This window comes from Dipodomys merriami, unplaced genomic scaffold (assembly GCF_024711535.1).
Source record: "Dipodomys merriami isolate MVZ:Mamm:240054 unplaced genomic scaffold, mDipMer1.0.p SCAF_6, whole genome shotgun sequence".
Lineage (NCBI taxonomy): Eukaryota > Metazoa > Chordata > Mammalia > Rodentia > Heteromyidae > Dipodomys > Dipodomys merriami.
Window position 1 is genome coordinate 31654323 of NW_027206179.1, and position 17569 is coordinate 31671891.

The following is a 17569-nucleotide window of genomic DNA, read 5'->3' on the forward strand; positions in this document are numbered from 1 at the left end:
TTGGTGATGTAATATTTCTTTAAGGATATACATAATACGTTATTATACAAAAATGATCATAAAGATCATTTTTTCTCAATGTAATATCTAGCTATTGTGCTGAAGGAAGGTATTTACATTCAATAGCTACTCTCATATTCAATTCATAGTTCTCTGGCAATATTCAATGACTGAGAGAATAAATAATGTTCCATGACAGTCTCAAAATTTAAAACACTTTCAAGTCAAATATAATCAATTAAACTAATAACCCACTCACAGAAAGACAAGTACTATGTCATTGACTTATATATAACATCTAACAAAGTAAATACTCTGAAAAGGAAAAGTCTGGAGGGATAGAGACAGAAAGTGTGGAAGGAAGAATGGATATGACCAAATGTGATATATATTATAAAGAAAGATCGTAAGGAACCCATTAATTTATAAATTATATACATATACATTTATAATTTAACAGTTATTTTTAAATTTAAATTTAAATTTTAACTTATTTTAAATGCTTGTAAAATAAATTATAATAACTGTTATGTTAACATTGTAGCTGTTAGAGTAAGAAAAACATAAAAATATAAACACCTACTTTGTAATACATTTTCTTATGTTTTAAACTAAATCTCTGATTTTAAATGCAAGATTAAGTATATTGATGACATATAACTGCTGATGTGAAGAATCTAGCTGAGCTAAGTGTGGTGGAGCAACCTGTGACCCCAGAAATTTGAGGAAGAAAATTGTAATTTTGATTCCAGGTTAGGACTACATAAGGAAATTTTGCCTCTATCTAATGGAACAATACAAATGTATATGTACTCCTTACAGCTACTGAAAGATAATAAGAAGCAAAAAAACTGTATGTGCCCTTAATAGAAGACATAGATGAGTAAATTGCTCATGAATGCTTGTGAAATTTCTCTGACATAGAAAATGTGTTTTTCAGGACTCTGATGGCTCATATCTCTAATATTAACTGCTTAGAAGATTGAGATCTGAGGATCCTGCTTGGAATTGAGCTCAGGCAGACAAACCAAGAAACACTTATCTCCAGTTACCCAGAAAATAGTTGAAAGTGAAGTTGTGGCTAAAGTGGTAGAGTAATAGCCTTGAGAAAATTAGGTAAGTGACAACAGCTAGATCCTGAGTTAAAGTTCCAGTACTGGCACAAAACAACAGCAAAATAAAAGCAAACAAAAATAACCTTGTATATTTTAATGAACATGTTCTCATAATTAAGTCATTTCAATATAATCAGTTGTGAGGATTTCACAATATAGTTATTTATAACATGAATGAAAAGGAAAAGAAAATCTAAAATATTTGAGAGGCAAATTATATATATCCTCATAAATATGAATGCATTTCCAGCTGGATTCTTCCATTTATTTCTAATTCTATCACTTCTATTGGAAAAAAGACTGAATCATTACTAGCTAGATTAAACTTAGAAATGGTTTTGGGGAACGTAACTGTGTTTCCAATATCATTTTTTTCTTGCTAGAATCATGGAACCTCAGATTTTCAGCTGGTTATAAGATCACCTGGAATAATTTGCAGTTTTAGTTATTCTTTTGAAAATTTAGATGATTTTTTATTAAATTTTGATCAATAGTATATGATCAGAATAACCCAGATATCTAACAGGAATTAGAAAAACCACAAGTAATCATATGTCTTATATATTTCCTGCTACCTATGATTGTTGCACAGCTGAGAGTAGTAGGCAAATAAACTTACTGGATGACTTGAGGTCACATTGAATTTTCACATTGCAGGCTTTAAACCATTTTCCTTCTGATCTTTGACTCCAAAGTAGCTAGAATTACAGGTGCGGGATATTGCACCTGGCATTTTGACTTTTATTATGAACTAAAATTATATCTTAACTATACAAGACTGAACTAAAGGAAAGTCATGCTGATCATCATTAATTAATTCTAGATTATTTTCTTTTTCTTTTCTTCATTCTCCTCCATTTAAGAATTTGAAAAAAATTTGTACTGTTTGTCATAATTGTCAATTCCTTAATTATGTTTAATTTTCTCTTTTCTATGTTCATTAACTGGCACCATGAAGTTGAAAGCAATTTAATTGTGTCTTGCCCTGAAGACCCTTATCAGAATTATGTAAGCACAAATAGTTGGAATATTTGTGAAGACATTTCAGTATAATGAAATAGATTATTTTACTAGCATACATTTTATTATTACTATTGTGATCCTGATAACCTAAAAGAAGTTTTTAAATTTCAGTTGATTGGATATATATTTATATGATACAATAGACATCTTTTAATTTTAAAATTTCATTTTACTTGTTATAGACAAAAGCCAGCTAGCAAAACTCCTTTTCTGTTTTTTTCTATTTTTATTTTTTTATTGTCAAGGTGATGTACAGAGGGGTATCAGTTACATAAGTAAGATAATGAGTACATTTCTTGTCAACCATATTACCACTTCCTCCATTTTCTATACTTTGGTATGTACTAATGGAAATCAGCAAGAAGGTTTCTCAAAAAACTAAACATAGTGCTTCATTATGACATAGCAATTCCACTTTTGAGCATTCACCCAATAGAGCACAAACAAGGATATACTAAAACCACCAGGATAAACATGTTCATTGCAGCACTATTTACCATAGCCAAGATATGGAATTAGCCTAGAAAACATGTTATATGTGTGTATGTGTGTATGTATGTATGTATGTATGTATGTATGTGTGTATATATATATGTATATATATATATATATATTCACAATGGAATTATACTCATTCCTTAGAAAGAATGATATTGTACCATTAGTAAAATTTGGAAAGACTTGGAAAACAATTTATATTAAGTGAAGTAAGCCAGATATACAGAAATATAGATTTCTTTGTTTCCCTCATTGTGGTAACTAGTATTTCCCTACAAATTTATAATTAAATACACTGGGTGGTATGCAAGTAGTTACAAATGAATTAATTGAAATATAATAGACTCTATGGAGAGCTTCATAGCATAATTCTTTAGAAAGACTAAATCAAGTACCAGGAAATGTACAGGGTGGGGTAAAAATGTTGAAAGGATGAAACAGATCAAGATGCATTATGTACATAAACTGCTTTGTTAAATGTCAGAAGTAACTCAGTACATACCCTAACAATTTAAGAAAATTGAGATAAGGGGTCAGTTGAAAGGAGGTGAGATGTTGAATTAGATGGCATTGATCAAGATGCACTGTATTCATAAACTGCTGTGATGAATGGCAACTCTTTTTACAACTACATTTAAGTTGTTATACAAATATAATGTATTCAAAAAATACAAAAAATAAAATATCATCATAAAACATGTAAAAACAGAATTACAAAATCTTATTTATCATTTAAGAGTTTTTCCAAAAGATATCTGAATGACCCTCATCAATATTTGAAGAAACCCTCCTAAAGTGTCTGTGCCTAATTTGAATAAATTATATGTATAGGCAGATATTCCTTCCGTTATTTTATTTTATTGTAAAGATGCTGTATAGAGGGGTTACAGTTACATGAATAAGATAATGAGTACATTTCTTGTCAAGCATTGTTACTCCTCCTTTGTTGTTCTCCCATTATCCCTTTCCCCTTTCCTCCCCCATCTCCCTCACTCCTACACTGAAATTGTAAAGTTCATTTACAATATCCTGTCTGGTGGGTATCATTATTTCAATGGGTCATCCTGTGTCCTTGTTTCAGTGTTTTGTTATTCCCCTTCCCCTCTGCAGATTAGATAAATGTATATATAAGATGCAGTGCAGCAAAATCAAGTACAGTGACAACAGGGGATATACCATAGAGAGAAGAACATACCAAAAAATTCACAGTACATTAAAAACAAAAGCAAGAAAGACTCCTGTGACCGTATCTTGGGGTTCATTTTCCTTAGCATCATCTTATATGATCATTTGTACATAGCTTTTGAGGTTTTCTCCTCATTTGATAAAATTATTCTAGATGTATACTAATTATTGTAAATGAAGGAAACCTGTAAGGTCTATATTTCTTTGAGTCTGGCTTACTTCATTTAATATGATTTTTTTCTAAGTCTTTCCATTTCCTAACAAATGGGTGGTGTTATTATTTCTGATATAAAAATAGAATTCCATTGTATAAATATATAAGTGAAAATATGTTATAAATGTATATATTAATGTATATATATAACATATTATATATATATCATATTTTCTTGATCCATTCATTTACTGGGGGCATCTGGGTTGGTTCCATAGCTTAGCTATGGTGATATTCCTTACTTTCTATCTACCAGTTACTGATGTATCTTCTATTATCCTGGATTTAGCCTTGAATTAAGTCCCCTTACCAAAGTTGACTTTTTTCTTTCCACAAAAAATGTTATGCAAAATTATGACCTAGGGGTAATAGCCAATCATCACATAAAAATATTATTATTCAATATTGCTTTAATAGAAATTGATAAATAGATATTTTATATAGTATACTAAATATGTTTACATGAACATTTTCCAGTTTTTCCTTAGAGCTATGGAGTAATTCCATATTTTCCTTCACGCAACATTTCTACACATAAAAGAAAATTCTGGAAACCATCAGTATAATTTATTTTGTTCTCTCTAACTGCTTATTCTTAAACCCATGGATATTACTTCAGAATTTCTTAAACCTCCAGAATATTATTTTTTGAGCATAGAACTCACAAGCGCGCTGTAAGACAGACGATGCAGAAAACTGTGGTTGGAAAGAGGATTTTTTTTTTATTAAATAACTCCATAAAATTTCTAACTGCCCTTCCTTTGTCCTTCAAATCATTTTTTTCTGATTGCTATGAGAGCTTTAATTATTTATTTCCCTGCTTCAAAATAACCCATATTGCCAAGCAATAATATTTGAAAGAGACCTCTGGATTTTAATATAATGGTGAATTTTTTTCTACTTTCTATTTCATTTTTATCACATACTCCTTAGTTTTGTCTACCATTTGAATATAATGCTTACTAATATTGAGTATACCTTTGAACTTCTGCATAGAATGCCTAAAACATTTCATTATTGTTCATGTTTACCACTAAATGTTAGTCAGCATTCTATCATCAGACAAATCTTGCCACAACATTTGCTTTCCATGTCCTTTCTTTTGTAAAAACAAGTTTCTGAAAGCTTGCTTAATCATCTTTTAGAATCTGAGATAACATTTGAAGCTAATATTTATTGGAATGCAAATATTCCCTTGAGTAGTTGCTCTTTTCAGATACCACTTAACACATTTTTCTATTAACTCTGATTTTGCAAATAGAATATATTTGAGTTTCAAAGGATTGAAAATGGCTTGTGTATTACTTAATAATTAAATTTCTGTACAGTAAGAACATTCTGTTAAGATTCCTAAATGAGGAATTAGATTAAAAAGTACTAATACAAATTATAAATACTGGAATAAATTTCATGATGACATTTTCTTACAAGAATATAAAATATTTTCATTATATTCACCCTAGTATGTTACTCACCCTTTTGCAAATGCAGATAGTTTGACGCATGCCAGTTTGTAAGTCAGTATGACAACAAGTTTTCAAAGTTAACAAATTTCACAATGTTATTTTTGAACATAAAATTCATTGATATAATGAAATAATGACTCTTTTATAAAGTCAACATCTTGAGCTGAATTGCTTAGCAATCCATTCAAATGAGATCATTACATTGCAAATCAGTGAAATATATTGCCCTGCTGAAAAATTTTCCTATATCAGCAATCACAAAAAATGCTGTTAGTTTTTCAGTTGTTTTATTCACATCTTTGTGTGTGCGTGTGTGTGTGTGTGTGTGTGTGTGTGTGTGTGTGTCTGTCTGTCTGTCTGTCTCTGCCTATGTATATGTTCGTTTTAATTTTTCTATGGCTCTTCCAACAAAAATATGCACTTGAAGCAAAGTTCATAGGTTACAATTATTGTCTTAACAAGTACAATATTTCCTACATATATTTTCCATTTTTTATTTGTTTGTTTGTTTTTAGAGAATAGCACTCTACCATTTGAGCCACAGTGACACTTCTGGTTTTCTGGTGGTTAAATGGAGATAAGAGTCTTAAAGAGGTTCCTGCCCAGGATGGCTTTGAACTGTGATCCTCAGATTTCAGCCTCCTGTGTAGCTAGGATTACAGGTGTAAGCCACTAGTGCATGGCTCTAAAAGCTTTTTTTTTTTTTTTTTTAACTTTTCAGATATTTAATCTTCTGACATAAGAAACTTGAGTCCTAAATTTTTATGCACTGTTACTTCCAGAGATATATATTTCACTTCATGTGTAGCTACCAAGTATTTCTGTATACAGTAGTCAAGTGTTAGTGACACCTAAAAGGTTCATTGATTCCCCATATTTCAAAATCTTTAGATCCAACAGGGCAAAATATATCTTGTTCAAACTGTGTAATTTGGAATTAGAATCAATGGATAAAAAGTTAATTCTTAGCATATTCCCCTATCTCAAGAACATAGATACTAACATGTCCATATTTTCATGACATATCAAGTATAGAGTTTATGCAAAGCAGATTAAGAGACTAGTCACTGATCATGTAAATCCTTCACATTAAACAATAACTGTATCCACAGAATTCATAGTAAGGTCATTCAATCTAATTGGCCTGCAATATTGTACTCAGAGATACGTTTTTTTTTTTTTTATTATTATTGCCTAGCATGCTAGACTTGGTGTTAAAATAAGAAACAACTCAATTTTGATATCTCCACTCTCATTATTTAATCATATCCCAAAGATTCTAGTTCCTAACTGATGGGAATCTGCTCTGTTCTCCTAACTCAATGTTGCCTTCATGATAAGGTCCATTAACCACTCTATCCTGAGGACCTTCCTGAAATTATTCAGTACATACTTGATTCCCAAAATGAATCGTAAACAAAAAGTGAAAGCCTGTTTCCCTACCTCCACCCCTCAGGTGTCAAGCACCTGAGTTCCGCAAGCCACACCCAGCCAAGCTATTAACAATGCACAATAGATTCCCATAACCAGGCCATTTCCATGAACTCTCAAGGTAAAACCTGAAACTCCTTGCAACTTTCCAGCTACCTTGACCCTGCTCCCACCTTGGACCCTACTTCAGGTCCTCCACACCTGCCTCCAACAACTCTTCTCCTTGTCTCCTGACTCTCCTCCTAAGGTCACCAAGGTGTCCTTCTTCAAGTTTCCATTAAAGTTGATTTGGTTTCTTGAGTTCAATTGCTTCTCTTTTTTTATACTAATATCCTCATGACCCAGTTTCTTAACAATGACTCATTACCTTAGTTTTTTTTCAACACCTGCAAGGGTACTGGGAATATAGAAATATCATATTCATCATTATAGATTTTTCCAATTTGACTAATAGTGAAATATGGATACTGGATACAACTGGTGCCATTTTGGCAATGTAGTAGATGAAGTTCTGGTGAAATTCTACTCACACACCCAGGTGATGGGTGTGCCTGAATTCCTAGAGGCAAGGGTGGGGATTTTCTTAACACTCCAGCTTCCAATTACTCTGACCCCTGACCATGACCCTATTTAGGCCCCAGCATTTTGTGCCATGCCTGTGTCTCCTGACTCTTCTCAGGTTTCCATGGCTCCCCTCCTCAACTCTCCATTATAGCTGATCTGGTTATCTTATTTGTTGAGATTGTTTTCTGCTCTTTTTTATTCTTTTTTATTCTTTTTTTTGTGGGTGGTGGAGGAAAGAAAGACACTTCCTCCTCCTCCTCCTCCTCCTCCTCCATTCTCCTGCTCCTCCTGCTCCTGCTCCTCCTCCTCCTCCTCCTCCTCCTCCTCCTCCTCCTCCTCCACCTTCTTCTTCTTGGCTATTTTCTATTATAAGTTACTTTGATGTACTTATGACATTCTTGACCATGCTTTATATTTAAATGTATGTTATGTGTGTTATGATAAAGGTATGTTCAAATGTCTGTATGTAAATTCTTTTATCTAAGATCAGAGATTGATATCTTTTTATAATAAATGTGACATACATAAATATATTAAATGATATAGATCATAATAAATGGAAGCTTTAATCAATTCATAAATAATCCAAAACAGAAAGCAAACATTGAATGGATATTGGTTTTTGATCCAATTTGCTATTCTTTGATTGGAGAATTGAATCCATTAATGTTTAGGATCATTATAGAGAGATGTGTCATGTTTCTTGCTATTTTATTGATTCCCTGTATTTTGTTTTTTATTTCCTCTTCCTGTTTACTAATTGATCTTCTAGTGATTTTTGTCTGACAAGTTTTTTAAATTTTATTGTTTTCTTCAGATTGTACTCCTCCCTTTAGAATTGTTTGTAATGCTGGTTTAATGCTCATGAATTCCATTAATTTTTGTTTGTTATGAAAGGTTTGGTTTACCATCTAAGGAAATGATAACTTCACTGAATAGATCTGTTTGGGTTGGCAGTTGTTAATCTTCAGTGCTTGAATTATAGCATTCCAGTCTCTCCTTGCTTTGAGGGTTTGTGTGGAGAGGCCTGCAGTGATTTTGATTTTTCCATTGTAATATAATTCCTTCTTTAATATTGCATCATGTAAAATAAGTTCCTTGCTATGTCTGGAAATGTTTCTTCTTGCATGTAGTCTACTGCATATTCTATATGCTTCTGTTGAACTATCATTTTATTGAACATTTTTTTGATGCTTTTACTATTAAATTCTTCCTCTTTGTAGATCCCAATTGTGTAAATTTGATTTCTTAGCTGAGTCTGGCAATTCCTGGACATCTCTTTGGTAGAGTCAGAGTGTTTTTTCCAAAGTTTTGATTTTTTGTTCTAGCTCTTCCGTTTTTTCCTTGATTTCTGAAATTCTATTTTCCTTTTTACTTATTCTGTTACCTATGGATTCCACTGTGGTTTGCATTGTGAAAACTGAACCATTTATGGTACTGAGATAAGTTCTTGTAGTGTCCATTTAATCTTTTGTTGCAGTGTATAAGATGTCTATTTTTTCTCTCTGTATCTGCTCTTTCTTTATGCTATGAAACTCAAGTCTCAACTTCCTAACAATATTAAGTGTATTGCAGGTGTAAGGTCTTCTCCTAGATGGTGAGAAAACTCCACTGTCCTCGCAGCAAAGTCTCCACCCAGTACCTGCATTACCTAGGCAACTGGCACACCTGGAAGAGGTCACATCTGCTTCTACTAAGGTCACATCTGAATTTGATGTGCCCACACCTTTCTCCACTCATACCCTAGATAAGGCCTAGCCTTGGCCCAGATGGTCTTTCTCAGCTCTTTTCCTTCTCAGATCTTTCCTAGCTCTCTTAGCTCTTTTTCCCAGCTCTCTTAGCTCTTTTTTCCCAGCTCTCTTAGCTCTTTTTCCCAGCTCTCTCTCTTTCCCTGCTCTCTTTCCCAGCTCTCTCTCTTTCTCATCTCAGGTCTTTCCCAGGCCTTTCCCAACCACGTGGAGTGACAACTTGGCCTGGTCCCAGCATGTCTACTGAATAAACCTATCCCTTACCTGAATACCACGTGAGTGGTGCTGTTCTTACTTGGCTACATCTTTTTAAGAAACTAAAAGGAGGCTGTGAGCCTTTTTATTTTTTTGGTGGGTGGGGGGGATGTGTCCATTTGCAGTGGCTGGCTTTCTAATGAATATTCCCAATTGGACTTTTCAAAATGTGGCTTCTCATTGTTACAGTGGGTCAACCTTTATCCTTATTTAAGCATTTTTTCCCTGCCCCTCCCCCAAATAGGAAAGTGTATATACAAGATGCAGAGCACTGATATCAAATACAATGAAAACAGGGGTTATACCGTGGGAGAGAAACATACAAAGCAACAAAAAAAAATCACATGGTACGTTATAAATATGTTAGAAACAATAGCAAGAAAGAAAAAAGATATTTGTGTCCCTATCTTGGGGTTCATTTCACTTTACATCATCTTATATGGTCATATGTACATAGCTTTAGACCCATTGTAACAATGAGATGTACCAAACACTGTGTTGAAAATTAACTTTACAACTTTGGTGGGAAGAGGGGGGGGTGTAGTTTTGGAGGTGGGAGGGAAGGGATGGTAGGGGGAAAACAAAAGAGGAGGAGACAACAATGCTCAATAGGAAATGTACTCATTGCCTTGCTCATGTAACTGTAACCCCTCTAAGCAGCATTTTTACAATTAAAAAAGTACCAAAACAAAAAAAAATGTAGCTTCTCTGTATCTTGGGATGAAATTCCTATATATTTGGAGGCTCCAACGAGATTTCAGTGCTGCAGGGGGTGGGGGAGAGTGTGGCTTCCTTGAAGCCACTGGCAGATGGCCTCAATGGCCTGCTTACCAAGAGGTAGGCGACTCCATAGGGCAAACGCTGCTCCGACAGCCAGCCAGCTTGTTGACAGGCCATTACATTTTTTTTGAGTCACTCAAAAATCTCCAGAGGTAAGTTCCTGTTTTTCTGTGTCTTCAGTTTTCTGTTTGTCTGTGGTTCTGTTTTCTAGAGATCAATCTACTTGGTTTCTGTTGTGTGGAAAGAGATCAGACACAATCAGCCCCACCCAATGGGCCCTCTCAAGCTATGATGTCAGCAGAATGTTTTGGTTTCTGTTGAGGAAGCTCAGATGGGATCATCCCTACCCAAACTGTGACATAAATAGAGGATTTTGTTTTTTCTTTGTTTCTGATTTGGTATTGTCTAACTCTGTTTTTAAACAATAGGTACCAGTTTTAGTTGGGATTTTCAGATGAGTATGAGGTGAAAGTTCTAAATCTAAACTGAAAAGGTTTGTACAGTAGTTTGGCTTTCTTTGGGGGTTGTCTTACCAAGCCAAGGCTCCATTGACCACATGTTAATCTTGGCAGTTTGGAATTTGTTATGTAAATTGCTCTCTCTTAAAATGGGAGAAAAACATAGGCTCAGTTAAAGGTAGGTTAAAGGCTCAGTTCCAGGTCAACCCCACAGGTCCACCAATCTTACTCCTCCACCACCCATCAAAGATCAAATTCATTTGCTAATATACCTTGCTAGCAAAAGTTGTCTCTCTTTAAGGTCCATGGAGACTGACACCATCTAATGGGCTTCACACACACAAAAAAAGTTGTATAAATGTTATCTAAGTCTTGGTTATCTGTAAGATAAGACATTGTTTGTTTTTTTGGCAGAAGTATTTGTTTTTAAGTTTGTTTCTTAAATAATGACCATGTGATTCTTTATTGCCATTGGCAAAACTATCTGTTGCCACGAGAATTCCAGACAACTTACAACCCATATTCATTTTTAAAACCTATATGTGCTTTAAGACCTTTGTGCACAATGTATGTTGTGAGTGTGTATGTTTGTGTATAAATATGTTCAAGATAATCTGGTATTTTGATACAAAAACCTGTCATCATGATGTAAAATGGGTAGTTTTTCTATCAAACTGAAATGTTTCTGCTTTGTATGGTGATAGTTTTTGGTATTGATATTCCCTAAAATTATTTTTTTTAACCTCAATTGTAATTGTATATGTGCTTCTTTTGACCAGCACCAAAGTTAGGATATAGGTGGGTTTAAACTGAAACTTCAAAGAAGGTCACTAAGATTTTAGTGTTAACAAATGTTTCAAAGGATTATTACATTGTGTTAAAAAGGAACTTTAAAAGATTTTACAAAGGATATCTTAAATGCAAATTAAAGCTTAAGGAGTATAAAACAAAAAGAGGAACTTACTAAAGAAAGGCTTAGGTGAACAAATTAAAAATGGTTTCCTTTGGATAAAACGAATTCAAAAAGTAAGGATTTTCCTAAACATTTGTTTCAAAGTGGAGAAAGGGGGAAATTAAGACTACCAAAGGTTCTACTTCCTAGCACTTGTTTCAATTTTAATTACTATCATAAAGTGTTATATTCAGTCAAAAATGAACTAGATTGTTTCATCTCTTGCCATTTCAAAACTCTCCTTATGACTATTACAGTTTTGTCTTTACAGATTTGATCTCTGCAATGATAATCTATACCAATTGTATCAATTAATAGACAAGTCTCAAAGGGACAGATAACTTCCAAGTTTGTCAGATTCAACTTTGATTCTTAATAAATTCCAGGTAAGTTCTGCTTAAAAACTATTTCTATTATTCTCCTGTTGCTTCAGTTGGAAATAAGGGAGCTTTGGGCAAAGGTTCATTTGATTTGTTCTTCATTACACTCCAGTGTAGGATTCAGCCAACACGTCAGCCCAGCAATGATCAAAAATGACAACTGGGACATTATCCCAGCAAAGAGAACATACCCCTTGGACAAAGCATGTCCTGGCAATAAGGGATCATGATGACAAGCCATTATCCAGAAGCAGCTGGAAGAAACTGCTCAGATAAGAGGGAATGGTGTTAGATCCTGAATGGAATCATTTGTGCTTGTCCCTTCAAAAGTAATCAGAGCCAGGTGTCAGTGGCCCATGCCTGTAATCCTAGCTACTCAGGAGGCAGAGATCTGAGGATTGAGATTCAAAGCCAGGCTGGACCATAACTCCTCGAGACTCTTATCTCCAGTAAACGACTCAGAAAACCGGAAGTGGTGTTGTGGCTCAAGTGGTAGAGTTCTTGCCTTGAGCTAAAGAGCTAAGGGATAGCACCTAGGCCCAGAGGTCAAGCCCCACAACTGACAAAAAAAAAAAAAAAGAAGAATAAAAAGTAATCAGAGCCAAGAGGTCAATAGGAAATAGTTCATAAGTATCTTGTCAGGAAAGGAAAGTTAGGATATGGTGTTAGTAAATCAAAATACTCTTCTTGACACCTTGCCATTTTGGCCTAATAAACCTCATCTACTCATTTAAGGAGTTCTTAATGAATATCTGTGTGGGTTCTAGATATGTTTTTTTTTTTTTTTTTTTTGGTATCATGCCCATGTAGACATTTTAAAAAAGGAAGTTTATTGGCTAATGATAACTTCTTAAAAGGGCATGGACCTGAGATCATTTCTCTATTGTGTGCTGTCTGGAAGCCTTCACAAGTAACTGTTGTGCATTATGAGGGCTACTAAAGATCAGCTTCCCCAATCAGATAGAAAAATGATTTTGTAAAGTGGAATGCTAAACAGGATGCACAGCCCTACTGTATAAAAATGGCTATTACACTCCTTCAGATCAACTTTTACCTGGATGGAAGGGACCTTGTATCATTCTTCTCAGTACCCCTACAACTGTAACTTATTTTTATGATGGGATCTACCTTCAGCATAGCCTGAAAATCTGCCTGCATTGTGATAAGGTGGACTAGGTCTGTTTTTCCCACTGCTGTGATCATCTATCTGGATCCTGCCTCCATTCCATCTCCTGGCCTGGAGGACACTGCCAAAGGGAACTCTTTGTTAAATTCAGAGATAAAAAATGATGAGACAACCTGTCCCTTAAAATAGGACATCTTTAAACATCCTTACTGTAGCCCAAGAAGAAATCTGAGTAGCTGTAAAAAGTTAAATATTATATATAACTGTGCTATGAGCTTTAATGAGTTCCTTACCTATGATTCTCTGGAACCACTTAGTTAAAAATTGCTATTTATCTTTTTGGTGCTAATATGTGGGAGATACTGATTTGTTGTTCCTTATATTGTTTCTGTGGCTTGTTATCCTCCATAAGTTCTTAAAATGTTCCTTTCCAGTTTGGACTGAAAAAATCTTCCTAATGATATCTGATCCTGGCAATCTGACAACTAAATTTCCCATGTTACCCCTAGGTAAAGTAGGCTAAAATTTCATGTCTCTGGCTAGGCAGAGCTAGTGCCTGAACACAGCTTGAAGCATTTATAGAAGATGCATCTTCACCCAACAACTTCACGTAAGATTAAAGGAACAATGTCATTTTTTTTAAAAAATGAAACAGGATAGATTAAAAAAATGACATGGGAAGACAGTGGTAACAACTACAGAACACCTTGACTATGCAGACTTCACTCATGAAAGGCAGTTACAGGCCCAAGCCTTCCATGTCTGCCCAGGAAATCCTCACTTTATTGGAGAAAATCTGGTTACCAAAAGTTACTGCCCTGGTACATTGTCCCAGACATCAGAAAGGAAATGTTTCACTAGTACAAGGAAATCATGCAGCCCCTGCCACTGCAGTGGGGAGATCAGGTCTGACTAACCGCATTTTGGCCACATGGTGGATGGTAGGGTCTGGTGTCTTGTCTTCATGGTGGGGAAAGTTGAAGCCCCTTCCTCCCAGGTGGTGGGAGTGCCTGAATCCCAAGAGACATGAGTGGGGACTTGAATCATAGGTTACTAAACCTGTCAGTCCGGTGCCTAGGACTCTAGTTTGCTGTGACTTGCCCCCTGACCTGACTTAGGGCTGGACCTGCTGTGGCACCCTTAGGCCATGCCACATGTCTCCATCTTTGTGTCCCGTCTTCTTGCTCTTCTCTATCACCATGGCATCACACATGAGCTTTCCATTGGAGCTGAATTGGTTTGTTGATATTGTTTTTGTTCATTCTTTCCTCTCCGGCCTCCATGGCTCGCTTTCCTACAAGCATTAACTCTATTTGCTGACCACTGGTCTTTGAGGCAGGGGTCCACCATGCAGTCACCGGTCTTTTAATAACACTCCAAAGTTGACCTCTCAAAATGTGGTTTGTCTCTTTTCTCATGACTGGATTTGTATCTGATTTATGGTACAACACCACTGCCTAACAAACTGCCTCAAAACCGGTGGGGCCTCTAAATATTTAGATTGTTTCTGGTCCCTAGACTGCCATCAAAGCCAACATTCTCAGAGGAAGCACTCCAGGAGAGCACTGGGAGATAAATTTCACTGAAGCCAGGCACCCCAAATTAGGTTAACTTAATAATGCTTCTTTACTGAGGTTTCTGCAGAAATTATAGGCAACTCAGCAGGAGGTATATAAACAGATCTAGGTGAAACTGCCACTGCCCAATCTGATGGTTCTGTTTGGGAAAGAAGTTCATCAAAGACAGCTTCACTCCCACCAGGAAGAGATGCTACACCATTTTCCTGACCATCCCCACCATGGTCTATGTAGATAAGGTCCTTGCCTGGCTCCACCACATCTGGTTAAAACCTGTTGTTGTGGGATGGAAGCATTATAAGTGAATTTGATCACGAGATACAGAAAAGCCATATCTCCATTGAGAGGTCGAATCAGGAGTCTTTATTGGAAAGTCAGTGACTGCGAATGGACACATGTCCCCTATAAACTTGCAACCTCAAATACACTTAATGCTGTTAAGAAACTGAACCATGAACATAGTAAAAAAGAGCAGAAAAACTATTTCAACAAACCAGATCAACATTAATGGAGAGTTGAATAAGGATACCATGGTGACCTGAGGAGAGTCAGAAGACATGAGGCATGGGGCAAAATAGAGGCCGAGATGGTCAGGGCTTAAATAGGTTCACGGTCAGATGTCAGGGACACAGGGAGCTCAAGAGTTCAGTCTCTTAAATTCATGGCCCAAGTCTGACATGTCCAATAACCTATTGACCCTGCCCTTACCTCTAGGAATTCAGGCCGACCAATCACTTGGGGGTAGAATTCAACCTCCAAGAACTTTTGGAAATTCCCTATCATCCCCTTGTTGCCAAGATGGTGCAACTTACCCAATATCCTTATTTCAGAAGGTACAGGACACTTCAGATGCATGAAAGCTCTAAGACTTTTGCCTCACATGACCCCTTCTGTCAACTTGTTCCCAGAGCCTTCTGTCAAACCAAGCAAACTTTTATTGCTGGAAACTCCTCAGATTTTAGCTGGGCTCAGCCAACACAAAAACCAAAGAAGGAACTCTACACAGCTTGAGGAGAAACATGTTGTTTTTATGCTAATGAAACAGGTCTTTAAACTTTGTTTAAAGTCTTAATAACTCAGTTAAGTTCATGGTCGTAAGGGCTCAATACAGCCCTCTTACTGAAGAATCAATGACTTGATTCTATGTACATAAAACCAGTGGGGAATGAAATGTGGATACCCAGTCTAACTGGTGTCATCTTGGCAATGTAATAGACGATAGGGAATTTCCAAAAGCTCTTGGAGGAGAAGATCCACCCCCACTCTCAGGTGATGGGCATGTCTGAATTCCTAGAGGCAGAGGCAGGGACATTTTGTGCCATGTCTCATGTCTCCTGACTCTCTCAAGTTACCATGGCATCCTTTTTTAATTCTCCATTACAGTTGATCTAGTTTGTTGAGATTGTCTTTCTCTTCTTTCTTTACTACTTGTAACCAAATTACCTAACAGTAGTAAGTGTATTTGAGGCTGGAAGATTTTGGGGACATGTGCCTGCTTGCAGTCTCTGGCTTTCTAATAAAGGCTCTTGATACAACCACTCAAAATGTGTCTTCTCTGTATCTCATAATTGAATTCTCGTATAACAATAGGACAGGTTCAGCTTTGTAGGAACAATAAATATTCTTCTTTAATAATTTTGGACTTTTATTTTCTCTTTGGCAGTCCTATGATTTGAACTCAAGATTATGGTACTTGCAGAGCAGCCATACTAAAACACAGGATAAACTGATCATTTTTGGCTTACTCTTACTCAACCTTGAGTTGTTTTGTCAAATATTTATGTTGAAGACTATTCAATCTCTCTTCAGTTACCCAAGGTTATTTCTTTGTGGAAATATTTCTTTTAATGTCTAGGTTTTACTTTTCACTACCTATATTCTTTGAACTTTCAGCTCCATCTGAATTCATCTTTACAAAAAGAAACAATACATCAAGAAAATATTTCTTTTGATAGGAAAAATTAATGGATATCCAAATGACTGCATCAGATTTCTGGAAGTATATTTAAGTTTCCTCATTTATTTTGAGACTAAAAAGTTTTAACAGTATTTAAAACTTTTTTCAGGAGAAATAAAGATATGTTTGTACATGACTATTCAGAGATGAAAGTTTTATTGAAGGTCTTCAGTTAAAAGCATAATAAAAATGAATAGGTCAGCTTTTTAAAAGATAAATAATTAGAGCTGGAAAACATTTAAAGCTGTTTCAAGCCTTATATTTTTATCTTGCAGTGTAGGCATTGTTTGTTGAGTTATTTTTTTCATTTTTTTAAAAATAGAAGAGTTAATGCATGCAATATATGTAGAAGGACATTATGAACATTATGAACAAATAAAGTAGGCTTACTTTATCTTATTTGGTCCACACGAATGTTTATATATTCTGCAGGTATTTAATTAACAATAAACTTTTCTCCTGAACATACCTTCTTACACTTTTTAGAATGACAAAATTAGCTCTGGTTTTCATTTTATTCCATTTTACAAATAAAGCAAATTCTATTGCAATACAAAGGAAACAGATAAAGTACGAGTAAGGAGAGACATATTATTTTGGTAGCATACATGTATATAAATGGTTTATAAGTTTACATGTCATAGTAGTGTCCAAGGGATAGGGTAGTTAAGAATCATAGAAATTTCTGATATGAAGCAAACAAAGATGTTTGTTTTATTAGTAGGCATTTAGTGATAATTAATGAATAATTGTGTGCTAAACATTATAAAGAAAGCCTAAGCCTTTTATTGTCTCACTGACAGCTCACATTGGATCCTTGCCACACTGCAATACACTGTT